This window comes from Bos mutus, chromosome 4 (assembly GCF_027580195.1).
Source record: "Bos mutus isolate GX-2022 chromosome 4, NWIPB_WYAK_1.1, whole genome shotgun sequence".
In the NCBI taxonomy this organism is placed as follows: Eukaryota; Metazoa; Chordata; class Mammalia; order Artiodactyla; family Bovidae; genus Bos; species Bos mutus.
In genome coordinates this window covers 69,587,665-69,601,521 of record NC_091620.1, presented here as the reverse complement: position 1 = coordinate 69,601,521, position 13,857 = coordinate 69,587,665, and the positions used below count along the sequence as shown (strand labels likewise).

General features: G+C 40.2%; 1 protein-coding gene across 5 annotated transcripts in view; it reads right to left on the bottom strand.

Annotated features, from left to right (window-relative positions):
- NRCAM (neuronal cell adhesion molecule) overlaps positions 1 to 13,857 on the bottom strand; it is a 320,887-nt gene that overhangs the window by 244,457 nt on the left and 62,573 nt on the right. For all 5 annotated transcript variants that reach the window (XM_070369605.1, XM_070369599.1, XM_070369603.1 and 2 more), the window contains exon 2: positions 4,400 to 4,536. The gene's annotated coding sequence lies outside the window, so the exon portion shown is untranslated. The remainder of the gene's footprint in view (positions 1 to 4,399; positions 4,537 to 13,857) is intronic.

The window sequence follows — 13,857 nt, the reverse complement described above, 5'->3', positions numbered from 1 at the left end:
TTCCTGTGTCCTGCACACAAGCAAGTGGAAACTCCTTTCGCGACTAGCAACTCTCGGGATGATTGAATCATGTTGTGTATCCAGACCCTGAAACAGCCCACTGGTTTCACAGAAATGACTGCCCGTTCTGTGAATTTCAGAGAACAATTCATTGTCCTTGAGACCACCTACAACTTGCATGCATGTGATGTCATTTTAAGTTACACCAACTCAGCATTTCCATGAATTCATTTTCTATACATGAAATTCACCAAGTCTTACAATGTTTTTGACCCAATCAGAAATAGCTTCTGCTTAAAAGTGTTGATTTTAAAATAAATGAAGAGTGTCTTTTTTTTTTTTTAATGTATGGAAGTTGCCTTTTATTTTAAAAAGGGAAATAAAGCTGGAAAAAAGTCAAATGTTTCAGGAAACTGGGTTGTATGGCCGGTGCTTGCCTTATTAGTGAATGTGCCTAGTATGTTGGTATTGAAAGCACCCGTTGGAAAAAACTGGCTTGATAATGGATTGAAATGACAGGTCTTTTTAAACTGGAATTTAAACACAGGTGGTTTCGATTCTCTTCCAGTCCTTCCTTTTAGCAGTGGAACCACAATGCTGCTGCTGCTGCTGCTGCTGCTAAGTTGCTTCAGTCGTGTCCGACTCTGTGTGACCCCATAGACGGCAGCCCACCAGGCTCCCCTGTCCCTGGGATTCTCCAGGCAAGAACACTGGAGTGGGCTGCCATTTCCTTCTCCAGGAACCACAATAGAGAATGCTAAAAACAAATTCCATGCTAAAAAAATTTTTAGGTGCAAAGGTAAAAAAACAATAAAACCTTAATCAGAGCCCAAAGCAGTGAGGCAAAATCTGTTTGCTGAGCAGAGAATGATTAACCAAAGCATATGCCATCAGTGTGAACTGATTTACTTAATTCAATTTCCTATTTTAAGACACATAGATAACATCACGGTTCAATAAAGATTTGGAATAAGAAGGAAAAAGCTCAAGTGGAAAGGACAGAATGCGTTTCAACTGGCCAGGGCTCTGGCTCCAGCTGTTAGCATTATGTACTTAATTCTGCTTCAAATTAATTCTCTTTTGTATAAAACTGCAAGTGACAGATTAACCGATCTTGAAAGTTTCTGGAAGGATGCTAGAGAAGTGAACTAGAAAGAGTAAAAAAGGAGCGTTTTGCAATTTTCCAACAGATCTTAAGAAAAAAAAAATCAGTAAGTTCATTACGACCATGGTAATCAAATAAAATTCACTCAAAATAGTACTATTGTAAGTATTATTTGAATTTAAAATTTTTACCCATGACATTCCCTCAAAGAAGGCTCTGCGTAATGATTTTCAGAAGTCTGACTTGGGTAGGCTTGACCTCAAACAGTGCAGCCTCTGTTGGAACAGTCTTCCTTAATGACATTCTGGGTTGATTCTGGGAAGACCCAAGGGAGGGACCCTGGCACCACCCCACAGAAGAATGCAAAAAAAATGCCGCTTGGTCTCCCATATGCGAGGCTCAGATCCTGGACAGAGCAATGAAAGGGAGGAATTGACAAGAAAACTCGATTTATACAGGAAAAAAAAAATACTATACTTTGGAAAGCAAAGTACTTTTTAAAAATAACTTCTATAGCCACTGTGAATTAAAATGGAGACTGGCACTTACAATTCTACAATATTTTAGGGTTTCATGGAATTTTAAAATACTAGGTGGAATTTTCTTTCATCAAACTCAAAAGGTCACAACAATGGTCATGAGGTAAAATCCAATTTATTATCCCAAGAAAACAGGACCAACAAGAATAAACACAAATGAAATGACAGGTAATGGAAAAATAAAATGGAAATTGAGAATGGGGTGAATTGTGCCTTAAGTGTACAAATAAATGATAGTGGAGGCTTAAGTACAATATCAAATTTATATTTTAAAAAGATTTTTAACTATTGCCTGTAACTCCCAAATCAATGTTGCTAGTCCTCAGCCCTCCCCTAACCACCACACTTACAGGTCCAACTAGCTGGCAGACATTTTGACCTACATGTCCAAATATACCTCAAAGTCCTCTCCTCCCCACCACCAAGTCCACTTCCCTTCTAATTCTTTTGATGAGATCATCATGCTTTCCATCACTCAAGTCAGAAACCTGACAATCCCAAGTCCTAATGTTTTCTCACTTCCAATGTTCAAACTATCATAAAATTCAGAATATTCTAGTTGTTCAAAATTTCTTTCTCTATTCCTCACTCAGTTCAGTTCAGTTGCTCAGTCCTGTTCGACTCTATGTGACCCCATGGACTGCAGCACACCAGTCTTCCCTGTCCATCACCAACTCCTGGAGCTTGCTCAAACTCATGTCCATCGAGTCGGTGATGCCATCCAACCATCTCATCCTCTGTCATCCCCTTCTCCTCTTGCCTTCAATCTTTTCAGACTTCATGGTCTTTTCTAATGAGTCAGTTCTGATAATCAGATGGCAAAAGTATTGGAGCTTCAGTTTCGGCATCAGTCCTTCCTGAATATTCAAGGTTGATTTCCTTTAGGACTGACTGGTTGGATCTCCTTGCAGTCCAAGGGACTCTCAAGAGTCTTCTCCAACACCACAGTTCAAAAGCATCAATTCTCTGGCACTCTCTGCTTCTACCTCAATTATAGTCCTCCCATCTCTTCCCCAGATCATTATAAATCTTCCTCCTTCAACCTTGCTCACTGTAACTCTTCCTCTAACTTTCTTCAGGTTAACACATCTAAAAAGCCAATGACTGCCACCTTAAAATCCCTCAGCAGAAAAGGAAACCCTCTTACACTTTTGGTTGGAATTTAAACTGGTGCAGCCACAATGGAGAACAGTACAGAGGTTCCTTAAAAAACTAAAATACAATTACCATACGATCTTACAATTCCACTCCTGGCATATATCCTGAGAAAACTGTAGTTCAAAAAGATACATGATACATGAACGGCAGCATTCATAGCAGCACTATTTACAACAGCCAAGACATGGAAACAACTTAAATGTATATTAACAGAATGGATAAAGATGTGGTGTGTGTACACACACACAGTGGAGTATTACTTAGCCATAAAACGAATGAAATAATGCCATTTGCGCAACATAGAAGTTATCATACTAAATGAAGTTAAGTCAGACAGAAGACACATATTATACGATATCACTTATTTATGGACTCTGAAGAAAATGATACAAATGAATTTATTTACAAAACGGAAATAGAATCACACATGTAGAAAACAATCTAATGGTTATCAAAGGAGAACGGGCCTAGGGGAATGATGAATGAGGAGTTTGGGATAATAAAGTCCTACTGTATAGCACAGGGAACTATATTTAATATCTTATAATAAACTATAATGGAAAAGAATCTGAAAAAGAATATATCACTTTTCTATACACCAGAAACTAAGACAACACTGTAAATCAATCATACTTCAATTAAAAAAACAAAAAACCTTCAGTGCTTACAAACACACACACACACATACACCCTATACCTATGGGTCAATAATCCTGAATGACTTATTACTTCCATATGTGAGTTTTACACAACTATCTCACCACCATTGCCTGCAATGGCCTCCTCCACCCCACCCTGCTCTTTATCAGTCTAACTCCTATTCATCTTTTAAGGGCCATTGCAGGGGTTACCTCCTCCAAGAAGCCTGCTTTCACACACACAACCTTCTGGCTCTAGGCTGCATCTGATGCCTTTTTTACTCCTTGCTGCATTCTCAATATACTTAACATCATATTGGAGTGGGTCATATTTATTTATGTGACTGCCCTGCATTTGACAGATATTCCTTGAAGGGAAGGACTTGACTTCTTAAGATCCTAGCAAAGTATACTGAATTGAAATAAAAATGAATCACACTATGGAAGAAAACAGATTGGAGGGTATGAGAGTAATCTGGAGGATTATAAGTGTTTGGAAATAGTGACTGCTTTTCTCACTTATGCAAATAATACTTCATAGTTTACAAAGTGCTTTCACATAAGTTATATTGTTTGATTCTTAAAATAATCCTAGAAGGCAGGGTAAAGCAGAAATGAAGGCTGAGAGAGACCTTAAATGCATAATAAATTTCTGAGAAGAGAAATGTTACTGATTTTTTAAAGAGGTGTGTGTGTGTGTGTGTGTGTGTGTTTAAATAAGTCTTCATAGATTGTCATTTCACAGATCTACACTTCAGATAAATTCCTATTTGGTCAAAATAGCCAACTGATATCCTTCATGACTACTATAAAATCTTCTGAAAAAGAAATACTCTCAGTTCTTTACAGAGAATTTTCCATAATGTAGTTTCCTATTCACTCTCCCAAAAAGCAGATCTTGAAGACAGAACAGCTCAATTAGATTTCTAAAGACAAAGAGAAAATGGTTTCATTCTCACCTTCAAAGATCCACCAGGCCAGGAACCTCCCGAAAATTTCCTTGATTCCGGAAGCTGTTCTTTTCCCAGGATGCCAACCCTGAGAGCAGATTTGGTTAAAGTCTTCGGCACACAAGCGTGGAGTATCACAAAGATTCCTGAAAACAAAACAAACACAGAGAACTGTAAACTGTTTTGGGTTAGCTAATTCTATTAAGCTTTCATTCAACTATCCTACTAAAATTGACGAGAGGAACTTAATACGTATTAAATCCCATGATGAATTTTAACCAAGCATTACAGTAGTTAAGGACATCAATGTCTAAGAAACTTTAAGCAATTTCATGGCAACAGGTAATGAAAAAAGGTAACACAATTCCAATTACATTTTGGTATATGATAGAAGTCTGAATGAGCCCTCAATAGCAGGAAACATCTGCTCACACAAATCAAAGAAAGTACAAAGGCACTTTATTTAATTTTACTCCAATACTTCATGGGAATACAGAGTGCTGTACAATCACATCAGCACACAGGTAGAACCTGGGAAAATCTAATAAAAACTGCAAAGAACAAACAATGAACTAAGTATTTGATCAAGGTTGAAAATCTCCGTGAGGAACCCAGACACGCAATTACATTTTGGAGGTGGCTTTGAAGGCGGTGAGAAAAGGAGGTATCTGGGAATGAAGGTTTCAGAACACACCATTGTAAGAAAACAAGCATGAGGTTAAGGTAGAACACCATAGAATGAAACCTTAATTAAAAGGAAGCCAACTAACAGAAGTGTTTGAATAATGTGTTTATTTAATTACTCATTCTTATGAGAAAGTGTGAAAAAGAAAAAAAAAAACACTGCAAAAATGTTTAGAAAATCTCTTTTAAACCAGAACTTGTGGACAATGTACAGGGAGAAAAGAGAAGCCAGGAGTCTAGACCTGCCTTTGCCATTAATAGTCTGACCTTGGGCTTGCTAAGTGTCTATAAACCTTGCAGGCACATTTGCACCAGTGGGAGAGGTTTTAGAAAATATCAGTGGCTAGGCCCCATGTGGCCAAATAAATGCCTGACCAATTACCAATATATCAGATCAAGTGGGACAGAACCCAAGCACAGGCATTTTTTTGATGGAGAGAAAGTCAGAGGAGACATTATTCAATGATTCATCCAGTGCTAAGAGTCCCATCTTCTCTACACAATTTGCATCTGATCTCTAAAATAAATACAGTTTAATAATATCCAAAACTTCCGAACTCTATAAAATTAAACAGTTCTCCTTTTCGAATCATAGTTTTCTCTGTATATATGGCCAGGAGTGGGATTGCAGGAGTTTTCATTTTTTGAGGAACCTCCATACTGTTCTCTACAGAGGCTGCACCAATCTGCACTCCCACCAACAGTGTAGGAAGGTTCCCTTTGCTTCAGACCCTCTCCAGCATTTATTATTTGTAGACTTTTAAATGGTGGCCATTCTAACCAGTTGAGGGGACACCTCACTGTAGTTTTGATTCACATTTCTCTAATAATTAGTGATGTCGAGAATTTTTTCATGTGCCTATTAATAACCAAAACAAACAACCTAAAAGTCCATCAACATATTAATAGATAAAGAAGATGTGGTATCTTCATATTATGGAATAGACTCAGCCATAAAAAAGAATGAAATAACGTCGTCTGCAGCAACATGGATGGACCTAGAGATCATACTAAGTGAAGAACACCAAAGACAAACATATGATATTGCTTACATGTGGAGTCTAAAAAATGATACCAATGAACTTAGTCACAAAACAGAAACTGATTCACAGATATAGAAAACAAACTTACGGTTACCAAATGGAAAAGTAGGGGGATAAATTAGGAGGTTGAGACTAATACATACATGCTGCTGCTGCTAAGTCGCTCAGTCGTGTCCGACTCTGTGTGACCCCATAGACAGCAGCTCACCAGACTCCCCCATCCCTGGGATTCTCCAGGCAAGAATATATACACGCTACTCTATATAAAATAGATAACCAACAAAGACCCACTGTGTAGCACAGGGAACAGTACTCAATATTTTGTAATAATCTATAAGGAAAAAGAATCTGAAAAAGAATAGACTTTATGTCGATTAAAAATAAATAAATAGTTCCCTAATTTTCAAGAGGAGGAAACTAGGGCTCTGAGAGGGACACAGACTTATATGAGGTCCAAGCAAAGGAGTGAGATCAGGATGGACTCAAGTCTTCCAAGTAGGATAAAAGCAGATCATGAGCTGGGGCCGGACATAACCCTATTTCAGGCTGGTCTGGGTGGGACAGGACCACATGGATTCACACCATTAACAGGGCCTGATGCTACTGACTTTCTGGGCAGAGGCAAGCATAACCACAGAATTCCCACCCCTTAGAGAGTAATGAAGATAAAAATAATCCTAAGAGCTAAATTTCTGAGTACTCTGTAAGAGCCCGACATTGTGCTAAGTGCTTTAATCCTCACAAGAACACTCTGTCCTAAGGACTATTATTATCCCTGATTTATAAATGAGGAAACTGAAGTTGAGAGTGCTTTGTCTTGCCTCCAAAATGGTGGAAGTGGAATTTTAACAAAGCTGTTTTTTTCCCCAACCATGTATTGCCTGGAGGGAATGCAATAAACAGGCAGCTGGAGGCAAGGCTACTCTGCCCTGTATCTGCCCAGCCCTTTTTTTTTTCCTTTTGGCACAAAGCACTCTCATGTTGGAAAAAGGAAACAGAAGCACCCGGGAGTCTTCTCAGTGCTTTCAGATTTTCTCCAATTAAATAACTAACTTTTGTTGTTTGAGAAAAGATGAACATTGTATGGAATACTTTTTCTTCTCGCTTCATAACACATACACACACACTTCCAAATTAGCAGAATTTGAATAGTGAGATTTAAAGCCACTACTTTGGAGACTTTAGCTCAGACAAGTGTCAGAAGAGTCACCACTGAAATCTGTCCTAAAGGATTCAGTCCATCATGACATGTGAATTTTAAAGCCTAACTGAAATCTCTGGAAGGCCATTTACAATTACTTAGGAAAAAATGTCTGAAACACTCTTACACTCATCTTCAAAATCTTAGAGAAGTATCTTTGTTGCAGTTTGTTGGTCCGGTACATTTACGTTATGTAAATGATTTCCTTTCTTTAAATAGTTACTGACTATAATAAAATCTAAGTTATAAATGTTCCACATATGAAATATATTTTATTTAAGAGGCTAATGCAAAGCATTACTGCTTCTGACACCTTAGGCAGCTCATAATTATACTGTGGCAGAAATAATCTTCACAGCTCATTTTAAAAATAATATGAAAAGATGGTTTTCATTAAGACACTTCTGGGAAGAAATAAAAGAGTGACAGTACAAATGAAAACATAATTTTGAGAACTGGAAGGGGCCTGGAAGGTGTATCCAACCGTCCATCTGCCTACAACCTATTCCATTTTCAGGGTACTCTGTACAGAGTTGAATCTCTCTTCTTGTAGCTTTCACTCCTTGATCCCAGATCTGGCTCTTGGATATAGATTCAGATCCTAGTGTAAACCTCCCCAACCACAGCCCTCTGTTCAGAAAAGCAGAGATCAATTGCTGTTTTAGTAGAGGTGGCCACTGATAGGACTGGGGGGAAGCACCGGACTCCAGGGCATTCTCAGAGGCTGAAAGATGACCCATGAGGTTGCTTTGTGCCAAAGCCTCTGCCCTAGTATGTGCTAAGTCACTGTAGTCATGTCCAACTCTTTGCAACCCAATGGACTGTAGCCCACCAGGCTCCTCTGTCTATGGAATTCTTCAGACAAGAATACTGGGGTGGGTTGCCAAGACCTCCTCTAGGGGATCTTCCCCACCCAGGGATTGAACCTGCATCTCTTAGGTTTCCTGCATTGGCAGGCGGGTTCTTTATCACTAGCGCCACCTGGGAGAAAAAAATGATAATCAGCCAAGTCAACCAAATCAGCTCTCTCTGGGACCTGGATGAAACACTAAGAGTCAGATGAGAACCTACTGAATATGCAGAGGTAAGCAGCAAGAGCAGAGATGACGAGAGAGAAGACTCATTCCCTGAAGGAGCATCCAAGCCTAATAAACCTCCCACTTTTCAGATCCAGATGGGCATCAGTCCATCCTCCTAAGGGTGTCCTGAAGCTCCAGATGCCCAATGCATATCAACTAAGTTATGCCACCTCAATTACCAGCTGTTCTTATAGCTACAAATCAGGTTGACGGCAGCTCCATTATTTTTTGTAGGTATTTTTGCTAGAACCAAGAGGAGGTTTTATTTTCACCCCTTTAATATTTCACCTTTTGAGAATGGAGTTTATCATTACAACTTGCCAAAAACATTTGACATCTCAATTCTGCCCTTTCAAAATACGTGTTATGCCTTTCACCTCCATGTCATCTCCAGATTAGACAAGCATGCCACGTAGAATGCTGTTCATGCGATGATACAACACAGAATGGGAAACTATTTCACAGAGCCAATAGTGGTATAAAATATAGTGAAAACCAAACTGTCAATAAATTAAAATGAATTAATTTTAGCCTCTAGGTCATTCTTTAATTTTAATCATTAGCAGTTCTCCAAATTGACTGCAAATCATCCAAAAGATATAAATAGCTACATAAACTTACATGGCCAAGCAGTTGACTTTGCTAGTAAAGGTTTTAACATTTACTTGGTAGAGACTGCAAAACCCAGAAGAATTAGGCTTCAGCATCATTAGGGAAAATTAGGCCATAGTTGAGATAATTGGCAACATGAACTTTATGGTTAGAGTAATTACCTGTGTAGCAGACCAAGAAGTTATATTTGAGAAACATATTGCAAAAACAGTCAAGCTCGCCTCATCCTTCCCTGAAGCAATCATGAAAATTAGTAGAAGCTGTCATTGTAGGTCATCTGGTATACCCCTGACAGTGAAATTGTTCTCCAAAGAGCTCAGCTACTTTGTCTAACTTTGCTTTCAGTAAGTCACATGAGATTTCTCCTTACAGTAAAAAAAAAAAAAAAAAAAAAACCCACATAAAAGGGCTTTTTAAGTTCCAGTTCCAGTGTCTGGTTTCCTTAGTTTTTCTGTCTCCACCTTGGCTGTCAGGCTGTCGAGCTGTAATTCCTTATCGTGGTGGATGTGCCTGCCCAGAGCAACTAAGCCCATCCTCTGGGCTCTAACTGGATACTTCCAGTCTTCCTAGGGTTGAATTCATATAAAAGAAGACTAGGGAGAGGGGCTGATGGATCGGTCTTAAAGAACATATGTAAGTATATCTCTTCAAGAAATGGGAATACCAGACCATGTTACCTGCCTCCTGAGAAATCTGTATGCAGGTCAAGAAGCCACAGTTAGAAGTGGACATGGAACAATGGACTGGTTCCAAATTGAGACAGAAGAATGTAGAGGCTGTATATTGTCACCCTGCTTATCTAACTTATATGCAGAGTACATCATGTGAAATGCTGGGTTAGATGAAGCACAAGCTGGAATCAAGATTGCCAGGGGAAATATCAATAACCTCCGTTATGCAGATGATACCACCCTTATGGCAGAAAGGGAAGAACTAAAGACCCTCTTGATGAAAGTGAAAGAGGAGAGTGAAAAAGCTGGCTTAAAGGTCAACATTCAGAAAACGAAGATCATGGCATCTGGTCCCATCATTTCATGGCAAACAGATGGGGAAACAATGCAAACAGTGACAGATTTTATTTTCTTGGGCTCCAAAATCACTGCAGATGGTGATTGCAGCCATGAAACTAAAAGACACTTGCTCCTTGGAAGAAAAGCTATGACAAACCTAGACAGTGTATTAAAAAGCAGAGACATCACTTTGCCAACAAAGGTCCATCTAGTCAAGGCTATGGTTTTTCCAGTGGTCATGTATGGATGTGAGAGTTGGACCATAAAGAAAGCTGAGCACCAAAGAATTGATGCTTTTGAACTGTGGTGTTGGAGAAGACTCTTGAGAGTCCCTTGGACTGTAAGGAGATCAAAACAGTCAATCCTAAAGGAAATCAACCTTGTATATTCATTGGAAGGACTGATGCTGAAGCTGAAACTCCAGTACTTTGGCTACCTGATGCAAAGAACTGACTCATTGGAAAACACCCTGATGCTGGGAAAGATTGAAGGCAGGAGGAGAAGGGAACGACAGAGGATGAGATGGTTGGATGGCATCACAAACTCGATGGACATGAGTCTGAGCAAGCTCCAGCAGTTGGTGATGGACAGGGAAGCCTGGTGTGCTGCAGTCCATGGGGTTGCAAAGAGTTGGACACGACTGAGCAACTGAACTGAACTGAAATGCATGTATAGATCTCATGCTGTGTCTCTTCGCTACACAGAGGTCCTCTTGGCGTGTTTTTTTTCTCAGTTGTGTTGAACTGTTAATCTGTTCATTCAACAGTCATTGTTCAGGTCCACCAGTGGCCAGGTCCTAGCTCTGGGAGCCACAAGAAACACAAAGGCGACTAAGACATGGAAGCTTCTGCTCCAAGACAGAGATGAGAGATCATAACACCATCTTGGGCTGTATGGCATTTTTATGATATTTCTCATAGAAGTAATCTCACTTAATTCAGAAAATAAGTATTCTACTTGATATTTTACAGATAAAAATAAACTAAGAGCAGGTTACTTCTCAATGATTCATCCCAGTCAGTAAGTGGCAAAGCCAGGACACCAAAAGCAAATCATGTGATTCTTAGTCATGTTAGTTCCACCAACATGGAAGCGATCATGGTTCATGTGGATAACATGACTACCTAGCAAAACATATTGCGTGCTTACTCCATACTGGGTACTTCTGTCACTGGGTACTATCTGTCGCTGGCAGATATTTGATCTTCATGGGAACTTTACGAGGAGGGAGGTCTTATTCTCCCCAGAGGACAAAACTGAGACACAGAAAGCGGTCTAATGGCTCAAGGCTGTATGGCCAGTTGGTGGCACAAAGAGATAAACACAATGAGAATGGTGCCACCCAGGAGAAATGCGGAGAGAAGTCACTGGATCTGTTGCTAGGAAGAATGCTAAGAAAGTTTTGGAACGTTTTCGAGCATTTCCAGAACAGTGAGACTTTTCTTCTCTTGTAAATCCTGTGAGAAGACACTGGCATTGGAGACGAGAAAAAGATGGCAAATCCCAGGAAAGAAGAAAGTGTGATGCTCCCCCTCCCCCGCCGTGGCTGTGGATGTGTGGGGGAGCTGCTGGCATGGAGAGCTTCTGGCATAGGAATGCCATCTGCTGTTTGAATACTTGCTATGGATATTTTCTGTGATTTCAGATGCTTTGGATAGGTCACACTGCTTGAGCAAAGCAGAGAGAAGAGACCCTTGGCATTTGTGGCCTTCTGTTTGTGCCTGGTGATCTTACAGTGACTGCCTGGGAGGCTTATGTGCTGGCAGTTTGCTGGGATACCAGTTTACATCACACAAATTTGCTGGCAGCTCCACACTCACACCTCAGCATGGTTTCTTTATTCTGAACCTGTGTTCAGGTAGGAAAGGAAGGAGCCAATCAGAAAAGAAGTGCTTCAGCCTTCAATGAATGATTGTCACGAGCCAGATGTAGGCTAAGGGCCTCCCTGACAATACTTCTCTTAACCCTATAAGTAATTCTGTATGACGGCTGTTGGCAGAGCAGCTGTCTACATGGGCAAACTGTGGACTTTTAAATGATGACCATTCTGACCAGTGTGAGATGGAACTCCACTGCAGTTCTGATTTGCATTTCTCTAACAATTAACGATCTTGAGCATCTTGTCACATGTCTATTGGCCATCTGTATGTCTTCTACTTGGAGAAATGTCTATTGAGGCCTTCTGGCCATTTTTTTGGACTGGGTTGCTTATGTTTCTGTTATTGAGTTGTGTGAGCTCCTATACCCTTGAATTTGTGTCCAGAAGTTTCAGAATCAGTTTCAACATGACCTGCTATGTCCCTAGGAATTCAGAGGTAGTGGGAGGAATGTGTCAAACGCCGGAATATACCTGGTGCAGTGCTGGGGATGTTTGTGGCTGACATGAATACCGTGAACAGCATATCAAGTGTCTGGGGATTCCAGAGGAGGGAGAAGGTATTTCTGGCTGGAATCACACAGTAAATATTGACAATCTTATGGAGACCTGGCAGTAAAAAAGAAGAGAGAAAGAGAATGGAACCTCTAAGGAGAAGCAGAGATAAGAAGTGCATTTTAGCCAGAGGAGATTTGAGCCCACTTATAGGCTGAGGAGACATGTAATAAACACAAAGAGAGAGAGAACGAAGCTGCAAGTGGCAAAAACAGTGGACAGAGTCAACCAAGAGTAGTGGGCTGGTGGTCAGGGACAACTGCTCCTTGGAAGAAAAGCTATGACAAACCTAGACAGTGTATTAAAAAGCAGAGGCATCACTTTGCTGGCAAAGGCCCATACAGTCAAAGCTATGGTTTTTCCAGTAGTCACATATGGATGTGAGAGTTGAACCATAAAGAAGGCTGAGCTCCAAAGAATCGATGCTTTCAAACTGTGGTGTTGGAGAAGACTCTTGAGAGTCCCTTGGACTGCAAGGAGATCAAACCAGTCAATCCTAAAGGAAGTCGACCCTGAATATTCACTGGAAGAACTGATGCTGAAGCTGAAACTGCAACACTTTGGCTGCCTGATGCAAAGAGCATATTCATTGGAAAAGACCCTGATGCTGGGAAAGATGGAGGGCAGGAGGAGAAGGGGGCGACAGAGGATAAGATGTCCATCTACCCAATGGACATGAGTGTGAGCAGACTCCAGGAGATAGTGAAGGACAGGGAAGCCTGGCGTGCTGCAGCCTATGGGGTCACAAAGAGTTGGACATGACAGTGATTGAACAACAAGAGATGCATACACTGATTTCATGTCTCCTCCCTTGCTAAAGAGAACACTCTTCAGATTGATGGGCCTTGGAAACGAATTTTCCAAAACCAATGTGATAACCATATGCAGAAACCTGCTAATGTGCATACCGCCCTACCTTCTTGCTAAACAACAGTTGGAGTCAGTCAAAATGAAATGAAATGCCAACACACTTCAACAGGAATACACATGCTTTGCAACCTTGAACTTGAGTTTAATAGAATAAATCAAACAAATCTGCTTGGATGTCTGAGAGCCAACTGAACTAGTTCCAACTTGACCAGGGGTTTGTTTATTTTGCTGAAGTCCTGTCATTTATGCAAACTGCGTAACAAACAGGGAGTGAGCGGCCGCCTACCAGCAATTCACACTATTTCCAAGCTGGAATGCTAATGGTTTTTATTTTCAGTCCTCATTTTGACTGGACTGTTTTATTTTACCGGGGAGAACTTTTGCAGGTGATTTTTAATACCACTGCTTTTTTTCTGATAAAAAAAGTATTTTCATTTTTCAAAATATGAGAGTAAAGGTTAAAAAATTAAAACCAAATGTTATCTTCTATCCCCAGAAATTTAAAAACTGTCAATGTTTTGGTGTATGTCTTCCAAG